This window comes from Somniosus microcephalus, unplaced genomic scaffold, assembly GCF_052327205.1.
Source record: "Somniosus microcephalus isolate GS21.2 unplaced genomic scaffold, FLI_Smic_1.0 unresolved_chr3, whole genome shotgun sequence".
NCBI classification, from domain to species: domain Eukaryota; kingdom Metazoa; phylum Chordata; class Chondrichthyes; order Squaliformes; family Somniosidae; genus Somniosus; species Somniosus microcephalus.
The window spans coordinates 28,495,701-28,512,027 of NW_028225181.1; the positions used below are offsets into that span (position 1 = coordinate 28,495,701).

The following is a 16,327-nucleotide window of genomic DNA, read 5'->3' on the forward strand; positions in this document are numbered from 1 at the left end:
CTCCTCAGTCTCCCCATCCCACTCACCTCAATCTCCTCATCCCGCTGCCCTCAGTCTCCTCATCTCCCTCTCCTCAGTCTCCTCATCCCACTCCCGTCATTCTCCTCATCCCAGTCCTCCCAGTCGCCTCATCCCACTCCGGTCAGTCTCCTCCTCCCACTCCCCTCAGCCTCCTCATCCCACTCCCCTCAGTCTACTCATCCCACTCCCCTCACTCTCCTTCTCCCACTCCCCTCAGTCTCCTTATCCCACTTCTCTCAGTCTCCTCATCCCGGTCCCCTCAGTCTACTCATCCCTTTCCCCTCAGTCTCCTCATCCCACTCCCCTCAGGCTCCTCATCCCACTCCCCTCAGCCTCCTCTTCCCACTCCCTTCAGTCTCCTCATCACACTCCCCTCAGTCTACACATCCCACTCCCCTTAGTCACCTTACCCACTCACTCAGTACGGTACTGGATGAGCTTTTCCGGAGTCACATTGGGTGAACATGATGTACACAAAGGATCGAACAATACAAATACCTTTGGCTGCCGAGACCACTGTGATAGTGGGGGAACGTTCAGTGGATTCTCGAGTCGACTGTTCCTTGGGATCCTCTGTTGCGGATGCGTCCGGATCTGTAATAAAGATAGAGAGAAATGGGAGTTTGCAGAGTGGAGAAAAGCAAACAGGTCATCAGGCGGGTACTGCAGCCAATCACAATCCCATTTACTCACTGCGTCCAACGCCCCTTAGTAACTGTGTCTGACTCACCTCAGGAACCGCGTCGCAATCTGCTCAGGAACCACATCCGACTCCCCTCAGGAACAGTGTCCCACGCCCCTCAGGAACTGCGTCTAACTCCCATCAGGAACTGCGTCCCACTCCCCTCAGGAACTGCGTCCCACTCCCCTCAGGAACTGCATCCCACTTCCCTCAGGAAATGCGTCCCACTCACCTCAGGAACTGCATCCCACTCCCCTCAGGAACTGCGTCCAACTCCCCTCAGTCTCCTCATCCTATTCCCCTCTGTCTCCTCATCGCACTCCCCTCAGTCTCCTCAGCCCACTCCCCTCAGTCTCAACATCCCACTCCCCTCAGTCTCCACATCCCACTCCCCTCAGTCTCAACATCCTACTCCCCTCAGTATCCTCATTCAACTCCCCTCAGTCTCCTCATCCCAATCCCATCAGTCTCCTCATCCCAGTTTCCTCAGTCACCGCATCCCACTCCCCTCAGGAAATGCGTCCCACTCCCCTCAGAAACTGCATCCCACTCCCCTCAGGAAATGCGTCCCACTCCCCTCAGTCTCCTCATCCTATTCCCCTCCATCTCCTCATCGCACTCCCCTCAGTCTCCTCAGCCCACTCCCGTCAGTCTCAACATCCCACTCCCCTCAGTCTCCTCATCCCACTCCCCTCAGTCTCAACATCCTACTCCCCTCAGTATCCTCATCCCACTCCCCTCAGTCTCCTCACCCCAGTCCCATCAGTCTCCTCATCCCACTCCCCTCAGTCTCCTCATCCCTCTCCCCTCAGTCTCCCTCTCCCACTCACCTCAGTCTACTCATCCCACTCCCCTCAGTCTCCTCATCAACTCCCCTCAGTCTCCTCATCTCACTCCCCTCAGTCTCCTCATCACACTCCCCTCAGTCTCCTCATCAACTCCACTCGGTCTCCTCATTAGCTTCCCTCAGTCTCCTCATCCCACTCCCCTCAGTCTCCACCTCGTACTCCCCTCAGTCTCCGCATCCCACTCCCCTCAGTCTCCTCCCATTAGTTCCCTCAGTCTCCTCATCCCACTCCCTTCAGTTTCCTCATTCCACTCCCCTCAGTCTCCTCATCACACTCCCCTCATTCTCCTCACCCCACTCCCCTCAGTCTCTTCATCCTATTCCCCTCCATCTCCTCATCGCACTCCCCTCAGTCTCCTCATCCCACTCCCCTCAGTCTCTTCATCTCCCTCTCCTCAGTCTCCTCATCCCACTCCCCTCATTCTCCTCATCCCAGTCCTCACAGTCTCCTCATCAACTCCCCTCAGTCTCCTCATCCCGCTCCCCTCAGTCTCCACCTCGCACTCCTCTCAGTCTCCGCATCCCACTCCCCTCAGTCTCCTCACATCACTTCCCTCAGTCTCCTCATCCCACTCCCTCAGTCTCCTCATCCCACTCACCTCAGCCTCCTCATCTCACTCCTGTCAGTCTCCTCATCCCACTCCCTTCAGTCTCCTCACCCCACTCCCCTTAGTCTGCTAATCACACTCCCCACAGTCTACTCATCACACTCCCCTCAGTCTCTTCATCACATTCCCCTCAGTCTCCTCATCCTATTCCCCTCCGTCTCCTCATCCCACTTCCCACAGTCTCCTCCTCCCACTCCCTTCAGTCTCCTCATCACAGTCCCCTCAGTCTACACATCCCACTCCACTCAGTCACTATACCCACTCACTCAGTACGGGACTGGATGAGCTTTTCAGGAGTCACATTGGGTGAACATTATGTACACAATGGATCGAACAATACAAATACCTTTGGCTGCCGAGACCACTGGGATAGTGAAGGAAAGTTCAGTGGATTTTCCAGTCGATTGTTCCTTGGGATCCTCTGTTGCGGATGCGTCCGGATCTGTAATAAAGAAAGAGAGAAATGGGAGATTGCAGACTGGAGAAAAGCAAACAGGTCATCAAGCGGGTACTGCAGCCAATCACAATCCCATTCACTCACTGCGTCCAACTCCCCTTAGTAACTGTGTCCGACTCCCATCAAGAACTGCGTCGCAATCTGCTCAGGAACCGCATCTGACTCCCCTCAGGAGCTGTGTCCCACTCCCCTCATGAACTGCATCCCACTCCCATCAGGAACTGCATCCCACTCCCATCAGGAACTGCATCCCACTCCCATCAGGAACTGCATCCCACTCCCATCAGGAACTGCATCCCACTCCCATCAGGAACCGCATCGCACTCCCATCACGAACTGTGTCCCACTCCCCTCAGCAACTGCGTCCCACTCTCCTCATCCCACTCCCCTCAGTCACCTCATCTCACTCACGTCAGTCTCCTCATCCCACACCCCTCAGTCTCCTCATCCTATTCCCCTCCGTCTCCTCATCCCACTCCCCTCAGTCTCCTCATCCCACTCCCCTCAGTCTCAACACCCCACTCCCCTCGGTCTCCTAATCCCACTCCCCTCAATCTCCTCAACCCACTCCCCTCAGTCTCTTCATTCCACTCCCCTCAGTCTCCTCATCCCACTCCCCTCAATCTCCTCATCCCACTCCCCTCAGTCTCCTCACCCCACTCCTCTCAGTCTCCTCATCCCACTCCACTCAGTCTCAACACTCCACTTCCCTCAGTCTCCTCATCCCACTCCCCTCAGTCTCCTCATCCTATTCCCCTCCATCTTCTCATCCCACTCCCCTCAGTCTCCTCATCCTATTCCCCTCCGTCTCCTCATCCCACTCCCCTCAGTCTCCTCATCCCACTCCCCTCAGTCTCAACACCCCACTCCCCTCAGTCTACTCATCCCACTACCCTCAGTCTCCTCATCACACTCCCCTCAGTCTCCCCATCCCACTCCCCATCAGTCTCCTCATCCCACTCCCCTCAGTCTCCTCACCCCAATCCCATCAGTCTCATCAACTCCCCTTAGTCTCCTCATCAACTCCCCTCAGTCTCCTCATCAACTCCGCTCAGCCTCCTCATCAACTCCCCTCAGTCTCCTCATGAACTCCCCTCAGTCTCCGCATCACACTCCCCTCAGTCTCCTCATCAACTCCGCTCAGTCTCCTCATCAACTCCCCTCAGTCTCCTCATTAGCTTCCCTCAGTCTCCTCATCCCACTCCCCTCAGTCTCCACCTCGCACTCCCCTCAGTCTCCTCATCCCACTCCCCTCAGTCTCCTCATCTCACTCCCCTCAGTCTCCGCATCCCACTCCCCTCAGTCTCCTCATCCCACTCCCCTCAGTCTACGCATCCCACTCCCCTCAGTCTCCTCACTCCACTTCCCTCAGTCTCCTCATCCCACTCGCCTCAGTCCCCTCATCCCACTCCCCTTAGTCTCCTAATAACACTCCCCTCAGTCTCTTCATCACACTCCCCTCAGTCTCCTCATCCTATTCCCCTCCATCTCATCGCCCTTCCCTCAGTCTCCTCGTCCCACACCCCTCAGTCTCCTCATCACAATCCCCTCCATCTCCTCATCGCACTCCCCTCAGTCACCTCATCCCACTCCCCTCAGTCTCCTCATCCCACTCCCCTCAGTCTCAACATCTCACTCCCCTCAGTCTCCTCATCACACTCCCCTCAGTCTCCTCATCCTATTCCCCTCCGTCTCCTCATCGCACTTCCCTCAGTCTCCTCATCCTACACCCCTCAGTCTCCTCATCACACTCCCGTCAGTATCCTCATCCCACTCCCCTCAGTCTCCTCATCACACTTCCCTCAGACTCCTCACTTCACTCCCAACAGTCTCCTCTTCCCACTCCCCTTAGTCTCCTCATCACACTTCCCTCAGTCTCCTCATTTCACTCCTCCCAGTCTGTTCTTCCCACTCCCCTCAGTCTCCTCACCCCAAGCCCATCAGTCTCCTCATCCCACTCCCCTCACTCTCCTCATCCCACTACTCCCAGTATCCTCATCCCGCTGCCCTCAGTCTCTTCATCTCCCTCTCCTCAGTCTCGTCATACCACTCCCCTCATTCTCCTCATCCCAGCCCTCACAGTCTCCTCACCCCACTCCGGTCAGTCTCCTCCTCCCACTCACCTCAGCCTTCTCATCCCACTCCCCTCAGTCTCCTCATCCCACTCCCCTCAGTCTCCTCCTCCCACTCCCCTCAGTCTCCTCATCCCACTCCCCTCGGTCTCCTCATCCCAGTCCCCTCAGTCTCCTCATCCCTTTCCCCTCAGTCTCGTCATCCCACTCCTATCAATCTCCTCATCCCAGTCCCCTCAGTCTCCTCATCCCTTTCCCCTCAGTCTCCTCATCCCACACCCCTCAGTCTACACATCCCACTCCCCTCAGTCACTATAACCAGTCACTCAGTACGGGACTGGACGAGCTTTTCAGGAGTCACATTGGGTGAACATTATGTACACAATGGATCGAACAAGACGGATACCGTTGGCTGCCGAGACCACTGGGATAGTGGAGGAACGTTCAGTGGATTCTCGAGTCGACTGTTCCTTGGGATCCTCTGTTGCCGATGCGTCCGGATCTGTAATAACGAAAGAGAGAAAAGGGAGACTGCAGAGTGGAGTAAAGCAGAACAGGTCATCAGGCGGGTACTGCAGGCAATCACAATCCCATTCACTCACTGAATGCAACTCCCCTCAGGAATTGTGTCCGACTCCCCTAAGGAACCGCATCGCAATCTGCTCAGGAACCGCATCCGACTCCCCTCAGGAACTGTGTCCCACTCCCCTCAGGAACTGCATCCCACTCCCCTCAGGAACTGCGTCCCACTCCCATCAGGAGCTGCGTCTCACTCCCCTCAGTCACTGCATCCCACTCCCCTCAGTCACTGCATCCCACTCACCTCAGTCACTGCATCCCACTCACCTCAGTCACCACATCCCACTGACCTTAGTCACTATATCTCACTCCCCTCAGCCACTGCATTCCACTCCCCTCAGTCACTGCATCCCACTCACCTCAGTCACTACATCCCTCTCGCCTCAGTCACTACATCACACCTCCCTCAGTCACTACATCAAACATCCTTTAGTCACTACATCCCACTGTCCTCAGTCACTGCAGCTCACTCCCCCCAGTCACTGCATCCCACTCCCCTCAGTCACTGCATCCCACTCCCCTCAGTCACTGCATCACACTCCCCTCAGTCAATGCATCCCACTCACCTCAGTCACTACATCCCACTCGCCTCAGTCACTACATCACACCTCCCTCAGTCACTACTTCACACACCCCTTAGTCACTACATCCCACTGCACTCAGTCACTGCAGCTCACTCCTCCCAGTCACTGCATCCCACTCCCCTCAGTCACTGCAGCTCACTCCCCCCTGTCACTGCATCCCAGTCTGCTCAGTCACTACATCTCACTGCCCTCAGTCACTGCATCCCACTGCCCGCAGTCACTGCATCCCACTCCCCTCAGTCACTGCATCACACTCCCCTCACTCACTGCATCTCACTCCACTCAGTCACTACATCCCACTCCACTCAGTCTCTGCATCACACTCCACTCAGTCACTACACCCCACTCCACTCAATCACTACATCCCACTCCACTCAGTCTCTGCATCACACTCCACTCAGTCACTGCATCCCACTCCCCTCAGTCACTACATTCCACTCCCCCCAGTCACTACATCCCACTCCCCTCAGTCACTGCATCCCAGTCCGCTCAGTCACTACATCCCACTCCCCTCAGTCACTGCATCCCACTCCACTCAGTCACTGCATCCCCCTCCACTCAGTCACTGCATCCCACTCCGCTCTATCACTGCATCCCACTCCCCTCAGTCACTGCATCCCACTCCGCTCAGTCACTACATCCCACTCCCCTCAGTCACTGCATCCCACTCCACTCAGTCACTGCATCCCCCTCCACTCAGTCACTGCATCCCACTCCGCTCTATCACTGCATCCCACTCCACTCAGTCACTGCAACCCACTCCCCTCAGCCACTAAAGCCCACTCGCCTCAGTCACCGCAGCCTACACACCCCATTCACTACATCCCACTTCCCTCAGTCCCCTCATCGCACTCCCCTCTGTCACTAAATCCCACTCCCCTCAGTCAATAAGTCCCACTCCCCTCACTCACTAAATCTCACTACCCTCAGTCACTACGTCCCACTTCCCTCAGTCACTGCATCCCACTCCGCTCAGTCAGTACATCCCACTCCCCTTAGTCACTGCATCCCACTTCCCTCAGTCACTGCATCACATTCCCCTCAGTCAGTGCATCCCACTGCCCTCAGTCACTGCATCCCACTGCCCTCAGTCACTGCATCCCACTCTCGTCAGTCACTACACCGCACTTCCCTCAGTCACTGCATCCCACTCCCCTCAGTCACTACATCCCACACCACTCAGTCACTGCATCCCTCTCCCCTCAGTCACTGCATCCCACTCCCCTCAGTCACTAATGCCCACTCTCCTCAGTCACCGCAGCCCACACACCCCAGTCACTACATCCCACTCCCCTCAGTCCCCTCATCGCACTCCCCTCAGTAACTAAATCCCACTCCCCTCAGTCAATAAATCCCACTCCCCTCAGTCAATAATCCCACTCCTCTCAGTCACCACATCTCACCACCCTCAATCACGACTTCCCACGCCCCTCAGTCACTGCATCCCGCTTCCCTCAGTCATTACATCACACTCCCCTCAGTCACTGAATCCCAATCCCCTCATTCACAACATCCCACTCCCCTCAGTCACTACATCCCACTTCCCTCAGTCACAGCATCCCACTCCCCTCAGTCACTATATCCCACTCCACTCAGTCAATACATCCTACTCCCCTCAGCCACTGCATTCCTCTCCCCTCCGTCACTGCATCCCAATCCCCTCAGTCATTTCAACACACTCCCCTCAGTCACTGCATTCTGCTCCCCTCCGTCACTGCATCACATTCCCCTCAGTCATTTCAACCCACTCCCCTCAGTCAATACCTCCCACTCACCTCACTCACTGCATCACTCACCCATCAGTCACTGCAACCCACTCCCATCAGTCACTGCATCCCATTCCGCTCTGTCACTAAATGCCACTCCCCTCAGCCACTACATCCCACTCCCCTTAGTCACTACATCCCACTCCCCTCAGTCAGTACATCCCACTCCCCTCAGTCATTTCTGCCCACTTCCCTCAGTCACTGCATCCCACTCCCCACAGCCACTGCATCTCACTCCCCTCTGTCACGACATCACACTCCCCTCAGAACTAAGTGTCACAAAACATATTTGAAAGTTCTCTATCTGAATGCACGTAGCATTTGCAACAAAATAGACGATTTAATGGCACAAATAACTACCTATGGGTATGATCTTGTGGCCATTACAGAAACATGGCTGCAGGGTGACAATGCCTGGGAATTAAACATACCAGGTTATTTAACGATCAGGAAGGACAGGCAGGAAGAAAGGGGAGGTGGGGTGGCTATGTTAATAAAGGAAGGAATCACTGTAATACAGAGAAATGATATTGGGTCAAAAGATCAGGATAATGAAACAGTTTGGGTGGAGGTAAGGAATAATAAGGGGAAAAAAACACTAGTGGGCGCAGTCTATAGGCCTCCGAACAGTGGCAACTCTGTTGGACGGCGTATCAATCAGGAAATAGTTGAGGCTTGTAATAAGGGAACATCTATAATTATGGGGGATTTTAACTATCATATTAATTGGACAAATCAAATTAGGCAGGGCTGCCTTGACGATGACTTCATTGAGTGTATTAGGGATGGGTTTCTTGAGCAGTATGTAACTGAACCAACCAGGGGGCAAGCAACCTTAGATCTGGTCCTTTGTAACGAGACAGGATTAATTAAAAATGTCCGAGTAAACGATCCCCTTCGAATGAGTGACCGTACCATGGTTGAATTCCATATTCAATTAGAGGGTGAGAAGGTTGGATCTTAAACAAGTGTGCTAAGCTTGAATGAAGGAGACTATGAAGGTATGAGAGCAGAATTGAGTAGAGTGGATTGGGATAATAGATTACTGGGTAAGACGATACATGATCAGTGGTGTACATTTAAGGAATTATTTTACAGCTTCCACAAAATATATATTCCACTGAGAAGAAAAGGGTGTAAAAGAAAAGACAGCCATCCATGGCTAAGTAAAGAAATTAAGGATAGTATTCGACTAAAAACAAGGGCATATAAGGTAGCCAAATCGAGTGGGAGGATAGAGGATTGGGAAAACTTTAAAAGACAGCAAAAAGTAACGAAAAGATTGATTAAGAAAGGGAAGATGGATTATGAAAGTAAATGAGCGAAAAATATAAAAACAGATAATAAGAGTTTTTATAGTTATATAAAAAGAAAAAGGCTGGCTAAAGTAAATGTTGGTCCCTTAGAGGATGAGACCGGGATATTAATGGTGGGAAATATGGAGATGGCAAAAACACTGAATGAATATTTTGTATCAGTCTTTACAGTAGAAGACACTAAGAATATCCCAACACTGGACAAACAGGGGGCTATGGGGGGGAGGAGCTAAACACGATCAAAATCACTAAGGAAGTGGCACTCGGTAAAATAATGGGACTCAAGGCGGATAAATCAACTGGACCTGATGGCTTACATCCTAGGGTCTTGAGGGAAGTGGCGGTAGGGATTGTGGATGCATTGGTAATAATTTTCCAAAACTCCCTGGTATCAGCAAAGGTACCAGCAGACTGGAAAACTGCTAATGTAACGCCTTTATTTAAAAAGGGCAGTAGATAGAAGGCTGGAAACTATAGATCGGTTAGCCTAATATCTGTGGTAGGTAAAATATTGGAGTCCATTATTAAGGAGACAGTAACTGGACATTTGGATAATCATAATTTAATAGGACAAAGTCAGCATGGTTTTATGAAGGGGAAGTCATGTTTGACAAATTTGCTGGAGTTCTTTGAGGAAGTAATATATAGGGTGGATAAAGGGGAACCAGTGGACGTAATGTATTTAGACTTCCAAAAGGCATTTGACAAGGTGCCACACAAAAGATTATTGCTTAAGATAAAAAATCACGGGATTGGGGGTAATATTCTGGCATGGAGAGAGGATTGGCTATCTAACAGAAAGCAGAGAGTTGGGATAAATTGTTCATTCTCGGACCGGCAATCAGTAACTAGTGGTGTTCCGCAGGGGTCAGTGCTGGGTCCACAACTCTTTACAATCTATATTAACGATTTGGAGGAGGGGACTGCGAGTAACATATCAAAGTTTCCAGATGATACTAAGATGGGAGGGAAAGTAGTGAGTGAGGAGGACATAAAAATCCTGCAAGGGGAGATAGACAGGCTAAGTAAGTGGGCAGAGATTTGGCAGATCGAATACAATACTGGAAAGTGTAAGGTTATGCACTTTGGCAGGAAAAATCGTAGAGCAAGTTATTATCTTAATGGCAAGAAACTGAAAGTACTGAAGTACAAAGGGATCTGGGTGTCCTGGTGCACGAAATTCAAAAGGTTAGTATGCAGGTGCAGCAAGTGATTAAGAAGGCCAATGGAATGTTGGCTTTCATTGCTAGGGGGATAGAATATAAAAATAGGAAGGTATTGCTTCAGTTGTACAAGGTATTGGTGAGGCCGCACCTGGAATACTGCGTACAGTTTTGGTGTCCATACTTAAGAAAGGACATACTTGCTCTCGAGTCAGTACAAAGAAGGTTCACTCGGTTAATCCCGGGGATGAGGGGACGGACATATGAGGAGAGGTTGAGTAGATTGGGACTCTACTCATTGGAGTTCAGAAGAATGAGAGGCGATCTTATTGAAACATAGAAGATTGTGAAGGGGTTGGATCGGGTGGATGTGGGGCAGATGTTGCCGATGATGGGTGAAACTAGAGCTATGTGGCATAGACTTAGAATAAGGGGCTGCTCTTTCAAAATTGAGATGAGGAGGAACTACTTCACTCTAAGGGTGGTAGGTCCATGGAATATGCTGCCCTAAAAAGCTGTAGAAGCTGCATCATTACATACATTTGAAAAATAAATAGTCAGTTTCCTAGAAGTAAAGGGAATAAAGGGTTATGGGGAACGGGCAGGAATTTGGACATGAGTCTAGGTTCGGATCGGTCATGGCCCTGTGGGTAGCTGAGCAGGCCCAGGGCCCATGTAGCCTGATCCTGCTCCTATTTCATGTGTTTAATTATGTTAGATTCAGGAGATGGTTCAGTGATCGTAGATTGGCTGTTAGGATCAGATCAGCCATGAACTTATTGAATGGCGGAGCAGGCTCGAGGGGCCGTTAGCCTACTCCTGCTCCTATTTCTTATGTTCTTATGTTCTTATTACATCCCACACCCCTCAGTCACTGCATCCCACTCCCCCAAGTCACTACATCCCACTCCCCTCAGTCAATACATATCACTCCCCTCAGTCACTGCATCCCTCTCACCTCACTCTACTCATCTAGCCACCCTCAGTCACGGCATCCCACACCCCTCAGTCTCCTCATCCCACTACCATCATACACTGCATCCCACTCCCTTCAGTCACTGCATCGCACTCCCCTCAATTACTGCATCACACTCCCCTCAGTCATGCAGCTCACTGCCCTCCGTCACTGCATCCCACTCACCTCTGTCACTGCAAACCACTCTCGTCAGTTACTACATCCAACTTCCCTCAGTCACTACATCCCACTCCCCTAAGTCACTGCATCCAACTCCCCTCCGTCACTGCATTCAACTCCCCTCCGTCACTGCATCCCACTCACCTCAGTCACTGCAAACCACTCTCGTCAGTCACTACATCCAACTCCCCTCAGTCACTACATCCCACTCCCCTCAGTCACTACATCCATCTCCCCTCAGTCACTACATCCAAATCCCTCAGTCACTGCATCCAACTCCCCTTAGTCACTGCATCCCACTCCACTCAGTCACTGCATCCCACTCCGCTCAGTCACTATATCCCACTCCCCTCAGTCACTGCAACCCACTCCCCTCGGTCACTAAACCCCACTCTACTCAGCCACCGCAGCACACTCCAGTCAGTCACTACATCCCACTCCCCTCAGTCCCCTCATCGCACTCCCCTTAGTCACTACATCTCATTCACCTCTGTCACTACATCCCACTCACCTCAGTCACTGCAGCCCACTCCCCTCAGTCACTGCATCCCACTCCCCACAATCACTGCATCCCACTCCCCTCTGTCACTAAATCCCACTCCCCTCAGTCACTACATCCCACTCCCCTCAGTCAATACATCCCACTCCCCTCAGTCACGACATCCCACTCCCCTCAGTCACTACATCCCACTCCCCTCTGTCACTAAATCCCACTCCCCTCAGTCACTACATCCCACTCCCCTCAGTCAATACATCCCACTCCCCTCAGTCACGACATCCCACTCCCCTCAGTCACTACATCCCACTCCCCTCAGTCACTGCATCCCACTCCCCTCAGGCACTGCAACCCACTCCCCTAAGTCACTAAAGCCCACTCTCCTCAGTCACCGCAGCCCACACACCGGTCACTAATTCCTACTCCCCTCAGTCCACACATCGCACTCCCCTCAGTCACTACATTCCACTCCGCTCAGTCAATAAATCCCACTCCCCTCAGTCACTACATCTAACTACCCTCAGTCACTACATCCCACTCCCCTCAGTCACTATATCCCACTCCCCTCAGTCACTGCACCCCACTTCCCTCAGTCATTACATCACACGCCCCTCAGTCACTGAATCCCACTCCTCTCAATCACAACATCCCACTCCCCTCAGTCACTACATCCCACTCCGCTCAGTCACTACATCCCACTCCCCTCAGTCGCTGCATCCCAATCACCTCAGTCTATACATCTCACTCACCTCAGTCACTGCATCCCACTCCCATCAGTCATTGCATCCTACCCCCCTCAGTCTCCTCATCTCACTACCCTCAGTCACTGCATTAAACATCCCTCAGTTACTGCATCCCACTCCCCTCAGTCACTGCATCCCATTCCGCTAAGTGACTACATCCCCCGACCCTCAGTCACTGCATCCCACTCCCCTCAGTCACTGCATCCCACGGCGCTCTGTCACTATATCCTACCACCTCAGTCACTGCAACCCACTCCCCTCAATCACTGCAGCCCTCTCCCCTCAGTCACTAAAGTCCACTTTCCTCAGTCAACGCAGCCCACTCCCCTCAGTCACTACATCCCACTCTCCTCAGTCCCCTCATCCCACTCCCCTCAGTCACTACATCCCTTTCCCCGCAGTCACTGCATCCCGCTCCCCTCAGTCACTACATCCCACTCCCCTCAGTCCCCTCATCCCACTCCCCTCAGTCACTACATCCCTTTCCCCGCAGTCACTGCATCCCACTCCCCTCAGTCAACGCAGCCCACTCCCCTCAGTCACTACATCCCACTCTCCTCAGTCCCCTCATCCCACTCCCCTCAGTCACTACATCCCTTTCCCCGCAGTCACTGCATCCCACTCCCCTCAGTCATTGAATCCCACTCCCCTCAGTCACTGCATTCCTCTCCCTTCAGTCACTATATCCCACTTCCCTCAGTCAATGCAGCCCACTCCCCTCAGTCACTGCAGCCCACTCCCCTCAGTCGCTGCACTCCACTCCGCTCTGTCACTACATTCCACTCCCCTCAGTCACTGCATCCCACTCCCCTCAGTCACTGCATCCCACTCCCCTCAGTCATTGAATCCCACTCCCCTCAGTCACTGCATTCCTCTCCCTTCAGTCACTACATCCCACTCCCCTCAGTCACTGCAGCCCACTCCCCTCAGTCACTGCACTCCACTCCGCTCTGTCACTACATTCCACTACCCTCAGTCACTACATCCCACTCCCCTCAGTCACTGCATCCCACTCCCCTCAGTCACTACAACACTCTTTCCTCAGTCCCCTCATCGCACTCCGCTCAGTCACTGAATCCCATTCCCCGCAGTCAATACATAACACTCTGCTCAATCACTGCACCCCTCTCATCTCAGTCTCCTCATCCAACTCCGCTCTGTCACTACATTCCACTACCCTCAGCCACTGAATGCCACTCCCCTCAGTCACTGCATCCCACTCCCCTCAGTCACTGAATCCCACTCCCCTCAGCCACTATATCCCAGTCCCCTCAGTCACTACCTCCCTCTGTCCTCAGTCACTACATCCCACTCCCCTCAGTCACTGCATCCCACTCCCCTCAGTTCCCTCATCCCACTCACCTCAGTCACTGCATCCCACTCCCCTCAGTCACTATATCCCAATACCCTCATTCACTGCATCCCACTCACCTCAGTCACTGCATCCCACTCCCCTCAGTCACTACAACACTCTTTCCTCAGTCCACTCATCGCACTCCGCTCAGTCACTGAATCCCATTCCCCGCAGTCTCTGCAGCCCACTCCCCTCAGTCACTGCATTCCTCTCCCCTCATTCACTGCATTACAATCCCCTCAGTCACTGCATCCCACTCCCCTCGGTCACTGCATTCCTCTCCCCTCAGTCTCTATATCCCACTCCGCTCAGTCACTGCAGCCCACTCCCCTCAGTCATTACATCCCACTCCCCTCTTTCACTACATCCCCCTGCCCTCTGTCACTACATCCCACTCCCCACAGTCACTGCATCCCACTCCCCTCAGTCATTACATCCCACTCCCCTCTGTCACTACATCCCACTCCTCTCAGTCACTACAACCCAATCCCTTCAGTCACTACATCCCACTCCGCTCAATCACTGCAGCCCACTCCGCTTAATCACTGCATCCCACTCCCCTCAGTCACTACATCCCACTCCCATCAGTCAATATATATAACTTCCCTCATTCACTGCATCCCTCTCACCTCAGTCTCCTCGTCCAACTCCTCTCAGTCACTGCATCCCACACCCCTCCGTCTCCTCATCCCACTACCCTCAGTCACTGCATGCCACTCCCCTCAGTCACTACAGCCCGCTCCCCTCAGCCACTACATCCCACTCCCCTCAGTCGCTGCATCCCAATCACCTCAGTGGCTGCATCCCAATCACCTCAGTCTATACATCTCACTACCCTCAGTCACTGCATCCCACTCCCCTCAGTCTCCTCATCCCACTCCCCTCAGTCACTGCATTACACATCCCTCAGTTACTGCATCCCAATCCCCTCAGTCACTGCATCCCACTCCCCTCAGTCACTACAACCCACTCCCCTCAGTCACTGCAGCCCACTCCCCTCAGTCATTACATCCCACTCCCCTCTTTCACTACATCCCCCTCCCCTCTGTCACTACATCCCACTCCCCACAGTCACTGCATCCCACTCCCCTCAGTCATTACGTCCCACTCCCCTCTTTCACTACATCCCACTCCCCTCTCTCACTACATCCCACTCCTCTCAGTCACTACAACCCACTCCCTTCAGTCACTACATCCCACTCCGCTCAATCACTGCAGCCCACTCCCCTTAATCACGACATCCCACTCCCCTCAAAAACTGCATCCCACTCCCCTCAGTCACTACATCCCACCCCATCAGTCAATATATATAACTCCCCTCATTCACTGCATCCCTCTCACCTCAGTCTACTCGTCCAACTCCTCTCAGTAACTGCATCCCACACCCCTCTGTCTCTTCATCCCACTACCCTCAGTCACTACATCCCACTCCCCTCAGCCGCTGCATCCCAATCACCTCAGTGGCTGCATCCCAATCACCTCAGTCTATACAACTCACTACCCTCAGTCACTGCATCCCACTCCCCTCAGTCTCCTCATCCCACTCCCCTCAGTCACTGCATCCCACTCCTTTCAGTCACTACATCCCACTCCCCTCTGCTACTGCTTCCCACTTCCCTCAGTCACCGCCTCACATTCCGCTCAGTCTCTGCATCCCACACCCTCAATTAGTATATCCCACTCACCTCAGTCACTGCATCCAACTCCCCTCATTCACTGCAGCCCACTCCCCTCAGTCACTACATCCCACACCCCTCAGTCACTACATCCCACTGTCCTCAGTCACTACATCCCACTCCCCTCAGTCACTACATCCCACTCCCCTCAGTCGCTGCATCCCAATCACCTCAGTCTATACATCTCACTCACCTCAGTCACTGCATCCCACTCCCATCAGTCATTGCATCCTACCCCCCTCAGTCTCCTCATCTCACTACCCTCAGTCACTGCATTAAACATCCCTCAGTTACTGCATCCCACTCCCCTCAGTCACTGCATCCCATTCCGCTAAGTGACTACATCCCCCGACCCTCAGTCACTTCATCCCACTCCCCTCAGTCACTGCATCCCACGGCGCTCTGTCACTATATCCTACCACCTCAGTCACTGCAACCCACTCCCCTCAATCACTGCAGCCCTCTCCCCTCAGTCACTAAAGTCCACTTTCCTCAGTCAACGCAGCCCACTCCCCTCAGTCACTACATCCCACTCTCCTCAGTCCCCTCATTCCACTCCCCTCAGTCACTACATCCCTTTCCCCGCAGTCACTGCATCCCACTCCCCTCAGTCACTACATCCCACTCCCCTCAGTCCCCTCATCCCACTCCCCTCAGTCACTACATCCCTTTCCCCGCAGTCACTGCATCCCACTCCCCTCAGTCAACGCAGCCCACTCCCCTCAGTCACTACATCCCACTCTCCTCAGTCCCCTCATCCCACTCCCCTCAGTCACTACATCCCTTTCCCCGCAGTCACTGCATCCCACTCCCCTCAGTCATTGAATC

At 53.2% G+C, this 16,327-nt stretch overlaps 1 pseudogene; it reads right to left on the minus strand.

The window, feature by feature from the left end:
* Positions 1-16,327, minus strand: part of LOC147091331 (uncharacterized) — a 132,923-nt pseudogene that overhangs the window by 14,547 nt on the left and 102,049 nt on the right.